This window comes from Cucurbita moschata, unplaced genomic scaffold, assembly GCF_002738365.1.
Source record: "Cucurbita moschata cultivar Rifu unplaced genomic scaffold, Cmos_1.0 Cmo_Scf00118, whole genome shotgun sequence".
NCBI lineage: Eukaryota > Viridiplantae > Streptophyta > Magnoliopsida > Cucurbitales > Cucurbitaceae > Cucurbita > Cucurbita moschata.
The window spans coordinates 222,555-233,565 of NW_019268634.1; positions in this window are offsets into that span (position 1 = coordinate 222,555).

Sequence of the window (11,011 nt, forward strand, 5' to 3'; positions counted from 1 at the left end):
TTTTTTTTTTTTTTTTTTTTTTTTTTTTTTTTTTTTTTTTTTTTTTTTTACTTGTGTTCCTCATCTTACTTCTCGGTTTGTTACATTTTCTTTTTTAAATTATGTTAGCAATGAGCCAATTTAGTCAATTCATTTTTTTTTTTTTAATTTATGTTAGTCATCACTTTTGGCTAATTTAATCTATTTTATTTATTTTATTTTATTTTATTTTATTGCTATTGATTTATTTTATTTTATTTATTTATTTATTTTGCTATTGATGACTATCTTTCTAAAACATACTCATTCTCATGGCCTTAAGGATAAATCTAAATAATTGGTTAAGGATTTTATTGGTTATATACCATATCCTCTTTTAACCAATAAAACTAAATAATTGGTTAAAAGAGGATATGGTATATAACTTAAGGATAAATCTCTTTCCATTTGAGAATAACTCATTCTCATGTCCATCTTTGCTACCATGTACTAAATTAAGGATTTTATTTCTCTTTGGTAAAACCATCCTTAAAGCACAAAATTGAAGTTGTAGTTAGTCAATTATAATATTTGACGTGCTAGTTTTCAAACTACTTTAAATGGGTGTAAAGAAAGCATGAGAATAACTTAGTGTCACTAATTTGACACGTGTTGGGCATGTACTGAACACTTGTTAATACAATGGATACATTACAAATTTATAATCCATCGTATCAGACACTTGACTTTGAATATATTTTGAGAGTGAACCGTACATTAAGCTTTTTTTAAGTATACAAATATATAAACTTATTTAATTATGAATTTATTTCTAATATAAAATTGATAAATTTTTTGAAATAAATTTTTTTAATTAATATATCATTGTCACATCGGTGTCCTAGTTTTTTAAGAATGACATGTTACTATTAGGAACAGAAAAAGAAAACTGCAAAGATAAGAAGAATTGAGAGAAATCTCTCATCCAATTGAAGAATGACTAAATCAAATCTAATTCAAATAACTAGATCAAATCTAATACAAATAACTCAATCAAATCTAATGCTAACAATCCCTCCCTTAAACTAAAGACGAATAGTAATCAGTTTATATCTACGACCTCATACTAAACATCCACCAGGTAACTTCATCAATTCCCATGTGCCATTTCCCATTTCTGTTTATTGCTCCAAATCCATGGCTTGCCTCCATTTCTCACTCTTCAATGTTCTTTAAAGTTTACAAACTTTGCAAGTTAGTAGGGGTAAACATGACTGAGCTTCATCATCTTCTTTACAAAAAACACTTCTCCTGTTGCATAGTCTCTCATCCTGACTGGTGGTCTCTTATTCCTTGCCTTATTTGAGCTACGAGAGCTTGCTTCAGCCAAAGAGTCAGATGAAATATTTTCCTCTGCAGTATTTTCATCTGCCGCTTCTATATCATTATTTTCATCTGCAGCTTCTATATCATAGAGTCTGTAAGCTTTTGACTCTTCACTAACTCCCAGCAAAACATAACTCAAACTCTTATCATCTAGCCTAGTTCTTTGAGCTGCCTCCTCTTTTTGTCTCTGAATCAACTCGACCTCACAATGTTGTTCTTCTTCCTTCCGCTGCAGCTCCAGAACTAATCGTCGCTGTGCTTTTTCTTCCCTTCTTCTATTCTCTTCTAGCATTTTATCGTGCTCTTCTCTCTCTTTCCGTGCTTGTTCTTCTTTTTGTATTGTAGCAGTAAGAGCGGCTTCTTTCTCTTTCTCAAGCTGCACATCAACATTATCAAACAACTTCGTGCGAACTTTCTCTATTCGCCTATGTATTTCTAATTTAGTCTCTTCAGAGTTTAACCTTTCTTCAACCTTCTTCTGAATTAATTAGTTCTTCCATCCTCCTAGTTGCATTTCTTCTAACTTCTTCAACTCTGCTTCACGCCTTTTCTTCTCTTCTTCCTCTTTCTTAAGCTTCTCTATGGAATGATTCTGATCAGTGGATGCACAACTAGGACTGGAACTGAACGATTTGGGGAAAGGAGATAACGAGGAAGACCTACTTCTACGTTGGCGGCTGAGGGAACTTGAACGGCTGCTTCTCCTAGAATGGGTAGTGGAATGATAGGGGGAAGGACTTGGGTCCCTTATGCTTCTTTGACTATGGCGATAGGAATTGAGGTGGTGAGTGTATGACAGAGACCTTGAACCACTTCTCCCCATAAGTTTCTATTGAGTTTGAGTGTCTACTACAGGCTGAGATATAGCATGCAATACGAACATTCGATTCAAAGACATCTTTGTCTCCATGATTAAGCCTCTCTCAGGATGAAACACCTTGCATGATCCATTTTGAAACAAAAAGGTACCCCCCTCTGCTTGCAATTTACCACTAGTCAACAAATTGTTCCTCAAGTCTGGCACATAGAACACTACTGTAATTATCATTATGATTCCATTCACTTCCAACTGTACATTACCCTTTCCGATTACATCCATGCTTGAGTTGGTTCCCAACTTCACTGAATCTTTGAAACTTCCATCAAAATCTGAAAAATATTCCTTCTTCCCACACATATGATTGCTACATCCCGAGTCAAGGAACCACATATCTTCTTTATTGGCCTTATTCATATTCACGTAAGCCATCGGCGACATCTCTTCTCGATTCTCTACATAGTTTGTCTCCTTCTCCTTGCTTAGACATTCCCATTGAAAATGTCCTAGCTTGTGACAGTTATAGCACTCCACTGTGGCCTTGTTGAAGGTTTGTCTGCCTCGTCTGGAATTGCTTTGACATTCCCATTGAAAATGTCCTAGCTTGTGACAGTTATAGCACTCCACTGTGGCCTTGTTGAAGGTTTGTCTGCCTCGTCTGGAATTGCTTTGACATTCCCATTGAAAATGTCCTAGCTTGTGACAGTTATAGCACTCCACTATGGCCTTGTTGAAGGTTTGTCTGCCTCATCCCCTTCCTCTGTCTCTAAAACTTCCACGACCTTGGCTCCTTCCTTCAGCAGACTGCACAAGTGGACTCTCCATCGACATACTTTTATTAAGACACACATAGAAGACTACTACTTCTAGTTTTAACTAGTTTAGAGCATGGCTCTAATACCAAAATGTTAGGAATAGAAAAAGAAAACTGGAAAGATCAGAAGAATTGGGAGAAATCTCTCATCTAATTGAAGAATGACTAAATCAAATCTAATTCAAATAACTAGATCAAATCTAATCCAAATAACTCAATCAAATCCAATTCTAACAGTTACCATATCTATTTGGTATCATATTTATGTCTCGTATCTATATCTCATTTTTATTTTTGTGACTCTGAAATATTTTGCTTTTATAAATAAATATCTTCACGAAAATAAGTTTAATTTATGTTGAGATGGAGAATCAAAATTGACACTCAAAGGACGTTGATACTTGGGACTTTGATTCCTGTGTGAAGCTTGCATCTTGCAATTACTTGGGTAGAGAATTTGTTTCACTTAAAATTCACTCAAGAAAAATAATCAAATAACGAACCATATTTGAGACAGGATAACTTTTTTTTTTTTTTAATCGTTGAGAAATAAGAAAGAATAAAAATCAAAACATGGCATGAATGACATTTTCTTGAATCTTTGTTTTGTTCAACTAAATGTATTATTTTATTTTATTTAATAAATCTCTATCCAAACTTCTACTCATAAATTTTTAATATGTAAGAAAATACACGTACAAAATTTTTATACTATTGGTAATACACTAGTCTCGATTGTTTGACTAAAACAATGCAACCATTGTCCAAACTAAAGAATTTGATTTGAAGCTATCTCCTAATAGAGGAAGGCTCAATTAGACTTTGTTGTATGATTCGACCCTATCAACCTTAATAGCGTTCTCCAACTATAAATATTGAACTCCAAAGTATTCACGAGCAAAGTAAAATTGTTGAAACTATCTATAAAAGTGTTCCAAAGTGTGTCGTGGAGAAGATTTGCTTTAAAATCTAGTTCCAATTAAGGATGTTAATGATGAAGAAGTGCAAGTTATTGGAAGGCTTTCCGTGGAAAATTTCAGAGGTGGTAGATATAATTTAATTTACAAGTGTGTGGTGAATGGTCTTTTCAGTCCCATATAGGCTTTGACCCCAAATTTTATATTATTGTGATAAAAGCTATAAATGACAATAATATTCATTAGTCAGATATTGCAATTGTGAAGAAGTTCCGTCATATGCATCGGACACTACCGTCATCCTATAAGCTCTTATCTTTTGCTACCGCCATCCTATAAAAGCTATAAATGACAATAATATTCATTAGTCAGATATTGCAATTGTGAAGAAGTTCCGTCATATGCATCGGACGCTACCGTCATCCTATAAGCTCTTATCTTTTGCTACCGCCATCCTATAAGCTCTTATCTTTTGAGGAATTCATCAAATTCCCTCTCCACAAGTGCATTATAACTACTAGATTGCTTTCTTTACTTACAATAAGTCCTCTCTATATGTGCTCGTGGGACATTACTCTCCTTTGGCATAGCCATAATGACATAATAATCCTTATATAAGTATCTTTTCTTTTTCTCTCGTACCCACCTTATACATAACATGTTAAATTAACTCATACTTCAAAAAATAATTTCTCACTTTTGGAGATGCAAGGTATCGATCCCCATACCTCTCGCATGCTAAGTGAGTGCTCTAGCATTTGAGCTACATCCCCACAATTTTTGCATCACAAAACCCTAAATTTTTCGTCATCAATAATAGTGAAAATGAAGAAATATTGCTTCCCAACATGTCATGAATAAGGAAAAATTAAAAGGAAATAATATATTTAATAATAGATAGACTTATTTTTGGAGGTACAGGGTATCGATCCCCATTGCTCTACCATCTGAGCTACATCCCCATGATGTTTACATCATAAAACCCTAAATGTCCCATCATCAATAATAGTGAAAATAAAAAAAATATCAAAATATTAATAACAAACAGTTTGGTTTGGTGATGTGGGGCATCGATAATTTTGAAAATGAAAAAATATAATAACAAATTAAATACTTTCTTTTGGAGATGCGGGTTATTAATCCCCGTACAACTCACATGCAAAGCGAGCGCTCTACCATCTAAGCTACATCTCCACAATTTTTACGTCACAAAACCCTAAACGTCTCATCATGAATAATAGTGAAAATAAAAAAATATCGCTACTCATTATGTCATAAATAAGGAAATATTGAATAGAAATAAAATAGTAATAATGAACTGTTTCTTTTGGAGATGCAAGGTATCGATCCCCGTATCTCTCGCATGCTACATTCCCACAATTTTACATCAAACTTCCCGTCATCAATGATATTGAAAATGAAAAACTATCCCCGCTCATTATGTCGTAAATAAGGAAAAATTTAAAAGAACTAATATATTTAGTAAGCGTTTCCTTTGTTGATGCATGGTATCGATCCCAGTACTTCTCACATAGGATGCAAACACTCTACCATCTAAGCTATATCCTCAAGATTCTTATGTCACAAAATCTTAAACATCTCGTCATCAATAATAGTGAAAATAAAAAAATAACGCTATTCATTATGTCATTAAATAAGAAAAAATTTAATAGAAATAAAATAGTAATACGAATAGTTTCCTTTGGCGATATGGGGTACCGATTCAACCCCCGTACCTCTCGCATGCTAAACAAGCAATCTACCATCTAAGCTACATTCCCACAATACTTATATCAGAAAACCCTAAATGTCCCATCATCAATTCTAGTGAAAATGAAAAAAATATCTCCACTAATTATGTCATAAATAAGGAAAGGTTGAATATAAGTAAAATATTAATAACAAATAGTTTCTTTTGGAAAGATGTAATAGAAATAAAATATTAATAACATAGTTTACATATGTGTCACTTGTGTTATTTTAACGTATTTATTTACTTGGTAAACGTCTTTCATACTACAATCTCTTGAAGGAGCATTTTGAGAATCGAACTTTCATACCACTAGACCAAATGCCCTTGTTATACCACTTGAAATGTATGTATGAAGCCTTAGGCCTAGGTATTAAGGTTGTATTTTGTCATATTGCAGGAAACACGTGAAGCCCTCGGATGTAGAATTTTTCTTGGAGAATAAAGCCTTGGGATGGGATGTTAAGAAAGACTATGAGTATTAAGAGCATGATGGTAAGTATAAAATGTCGAATATGAAGTTAAGTTGATTTCGAATATGAAGTCCTTTTCTTAAACACCCAATATTTTTTACTTCTACTCAAATATATTTTCTCTCAGTAGTTGGAGGGCTATAAAACGAAAAGTTAAATTGTTATAATATACAAGGATTATCAAATAAACCAACAACCCAACAAAAGAAACAAACTAATCAATTTTGGTTGGATTGATTCGGTTCAGTTCATCAGTTTGTTTGATTTAATTTTTCTATTTTGCCTCCTATGATAAGAAAATAAAGTTGTATTGAATGCACCTTAGTTTCATTTATGACAAACTCATATGAAACATAATTGCATTAATAGTACTCAGAGTTGGAGTCTATAAGCATTTCATGAACTTCAGTGCAATTCATGCTTCATTAAAGATGAGATGAACTTTTGTTAGGTAAGGGGAACTTTAAATTACTTCATGTGTGGAGCTTCAATTACTATATGCTAGTTACAATCTTTAGGATTGACTAATTGGACACGAATTCATGGATTGAGGGAAATTTTTGTGTAATTATCAACCACAACTTATGTTTTCAAATTTTTAGGACATAATTTAGGTAGTTATTTTTATCAATAGTAAACTTGTTTCTTTGCATAATATGGATTTAGTTGAACTATTATTATTGATAAGATGGAAAAAGAAATTGTCTTTGAATTGACTAATAGACCTAGGTTCATTGTTGTTGTCTTTTAACTTGTTATTTTGCAAAAAGCTTAACTAATATGAACTATCATGTCACAAGAACTTTTAAATCAAGAATATACCCTACACATCATTTAAGATGGCAATAAAATGGAGTTAAATTGAACGCACTTTAGTTTCATGTTTGGCGTGTTCAAGATAAAACATAATTGTATTAATGATATTGAGCCTGGAGTCTATAAGAATTTAATGATCTTAAGAGAAATTCCTGTTTTATGAGAGGATACCAACTTTATTTAAGGTACTAGGAGTTCAAGAATCTGGATTTGAATCTGGTTAAGGAACGGTAAGATCTGAAAGTTTTGAATTCTAGACCAAAACTTATCGTTGAGATGAGGGAGCCTTCAAAGGTTATGCACTCACATATGGGGTTGTTATGTAGCCTTAGTCTATCTTTGTGTTTGAGATTTTTTGTACTTTTTTTTTTTTTTGGATAAATTTGAACAACATCATCTTATAATTTTATTTTATTTTATATTTAATGTTGTGTTGTTTTCTCAATCTCATTTTAATTTTACAACATTTTCTTATTTTATATTAATTTACTTTTATTTTTATTTGTTTTCACTCTCAATTTTAGTTTCTATTTGAGTTTTGAACCCTTAAAATTTGGGTTGTGACAGATTGGTATCAGAGCAGCCAGATTTTAAATTCTATAGATATTTTCTTAGGATAAAGAGTCGTATATCTCTATGACTCAGCTCGATGACACGTCTCTCCACGACCAATTAAGCAGTCTAACCCTATTTTGTAGTATATGATATGTTGTAAAACTTGTATGTTTTGATTTTCGTGGTAGTTATAAAATGTCCTTGGACGTTAAAGAGTGAACGTTAACTATATAAGACAATACTGGATCAACATTATAGTGTCTAGATATGGTGAGGAGGAAAAGAGTGGTCATGAGATATCTGACTAGCCTTAGGAAAATAGAGAGTTGTCGTTGCACAGTGCGAGGCATCTAATCCATGAAATTTTTGTACTAGAAATGAAGAAACTGGAGATGGTCCCCAAATGTCTGTATGGACCATTTCCAATCGCACTTTTTTTAGTTCCCTGGCAGCGTCAACCAAATTAACCCTACGGCGTGACAATCCTTGAGCTTCCACTCCTCCGTGGTCATGGTATCCAACTTCACCCCCAAAATGGGTTCTTGAATTTCTTTCTCGTATAGATAATCTTCAATCTGCATCTTCTAGAAACTGATAATGAATCCATCAAACTTTTCAATTCCAGTCTTTGAACTTTTCATCTTCACAGATCGTGGTGAATCTCTCCTCGCTCTGATACCAGTTATTAGAATCACACAACAATGCACACACTTGATATAAATGAACACAAAGAACATGATAGAGAAAATGTAAGAAGAAATATTGACTAATGGTTAAGGTCAGATCAACTTTGAGTTCAAAGCAACAAGAACCAAAGACTGGTGCGAAAATTCTATGGACTAGTCGAAGTTGTCCACAAGATTAGGAAGACATCATATAGAATCCAATTGCTCCTATGGATACAGACTAACCCTGTTGTCCACATCAGTAACTTGAAACGTTATTATTCCAACCAAGAAAACATCAAATAAAAGCAGGTGGTATGACGTCATGCAAAGAAGAAATTGTTTCAAGCGAAGAAAGTAGGAAAGACACCAACAGAGAAGACTTGAAGAGTTAACAAACCGAGAAGTAATTTTCAACAGCTCCTAGTAGGTTGGAAAAGACTCCTCAATGCTGAGATAAGCTAGAAGCGCGTCGCGAGACCTAAAGTCAGCCTCATCCTTCAACGTTGAGTTTATGAAGAGCAAGTTGATAGAGATATTGACAAATTGTATAAGGGCAGATGTCGCGGTCATGATTGGCAAAGGCGTGTTGCCTGTGGCTGCATGTTAGATGTCTCAGCTATTCTTGTAAACAATTTGTGGTTCATGGTGGCATGCTCATTCCAAACCCCTTTTACTTTCTTTCATCTTAGATAGGCCTTTACTATTATTGTTGTGCCAATACGGGGTGTATGATTAGTCCTCAAAATCATATCTACACCCATCTGGACTAAAATGTCCTAAAATGTACTATAGGAGAACGTGACCAATTGTTGTTTCTTCACTTGTAGCTTACAATATTGCTTTATTTGAAATTGTTTTTAACGTATTTTCTTGCTCACGTTTTCTAAAATATTTCTTCTAAACGTGATTTGAGCATACACTGCTATAGTTAGTTCAATCTTAATTTTGCATGGTTGACTTGCTCATTGGATTAGAACAAATGTCACATAATCATTGTCTCACTACTACATGAGTGCGATTGTGACATTTGTCTTCCGTCAGTTGTGGGCCGCATCTTGTGACTAGTTACGTGAGTTTGGCCTGGAGAATACGTGTAGGTTGAAAAAGAAATGGTTGGATGCGGACTGCGAATAAGGGTTGGGCCACGGAAGGTTTGTTTTTTTTTACCACATATGGACTTTGGGCTAGTGAGTCTTAAATTTGGGTTCGTTTGAAAAATTTTGGTTCATTTTTTAGTTCAAACGAACCCAAATTAAACCTCTTAGTTCCTTCTTCCTTGCACGACTCACTCTTAATTAAACCCAAATTAAGCATACCAGTTAGGGAAAGAAAGGCTGCTCGATCTCCTGTAAGGTCAACCCTCAACGGCGAGCTCACCATGCAATGCTATAAGTCCGATAGAAGTCCAAGGTTTCGTTTACTACAGACCAGGAAGCTCTTGGAGGAGCTAACATGAATTGAAAAATACATTCGATTACGACAACTAATAGATAGCAAATATTTTGGTAGAAACTGAATGATCCCTTGGCTCAGGCAAGAAAAGGAAAAGATAGTCGTACTCCTACCTTTTCCGTAGGACAATAGAAAAGTTTGAGTTGAAAGATTGAATCACACCTGGTAAAAAAGGCGGGCTTAGCAGGTTTCTCCAAAAGTATAAACAAAAAGAGGAAGCAACTGTTCCTAAAGAGGATACCGATACGCATACATTCTCGCATGGAAGAACCTAGCTGAACCGGATCAAAGGTCCTAACCTAGTTCGACTAACCTTCTTTGGTTGGCCCCCACCCCTTGTAACAAGGTCAACCCGTACGTGCTTTTTCCTTTCGTTTACCGAGATAGCTTACCAGCTCTTTCGGCTCATAGCAGCAGTATGAAAAGCGGAATCCTCATCTTGAGTCGAGTCCGCATTGCCATACGAATCGACATCAGCCAAACCAAAAGCTCCTATTTTTTCTTTAACGAAAGCAGATCTAACAGTTTCGATAAAACCAACCTCTTTTAAAGAAGGAGTTGCTCTACCTTGATCCCATGGACATATGCAGCTCCCGCTTTACCTTTTCCTACCGTGAAAAGAAAAGTTCCCTCACGATAGGCCCTCCCAGCTCCCGAACGTCTTTCTATCAATTGAGAGAGGTATAGAATAGTACACCAAACGAACAAGACAAGAATGGACTCATAAGATGGGCAGTCAGGGAAGTGATTTCATTTGTGTTATCCGCCAAGGAAATGATCAAGAAATTCTCTATACACGGCTGAGAGATGACCGTATTGTTGCACATCTTGAATAAAGTACCGTAGGCAAGCGAAGCTTTTGAAAATGAAAGCGTGTAGAACTCAGATCCACTTTCTCGTCGATTCGTAAACTTCAGATCTGATCTTCCTTTCGTCTCCGAGTGACTGAGAGAGAATTTAGGCCTGGCGTGCATCCAATTTGGTCAACAATAAGGTAAAAAGCGGATTGATTAAATGGGCTTGAAGTTCCATTATCGTTAGGTCGAAGATCTTTACTAGGTTTAGTGCACTTTTGTAGTTGTGAATGTTGCCGTAATCGAATGTCTTTCTCATTCGACATTCTCTCTTACCAAGCACTCATACTCGCCAGGGTTGAGGAGACAGTCCGTGGGCTAATTGGGTTTGGAGACTGCGTATACGCGAAAAGAGCTCACTTTCGACTTTCTCCTCGATGTTTTATGCCCGATTCTAGTTCAGGAAAGGGTCTGATTTCTTTCATTGGAGCACATTGATGCTGAAGGAGTCTTCGAAACTGGTAGAGAGGCTATGATGACTTCAGGCTATTCAAATAGCATGACTGATACAACAAAGAAAGGGTTTCTAAGTCACACTAGTGGAATAGCTT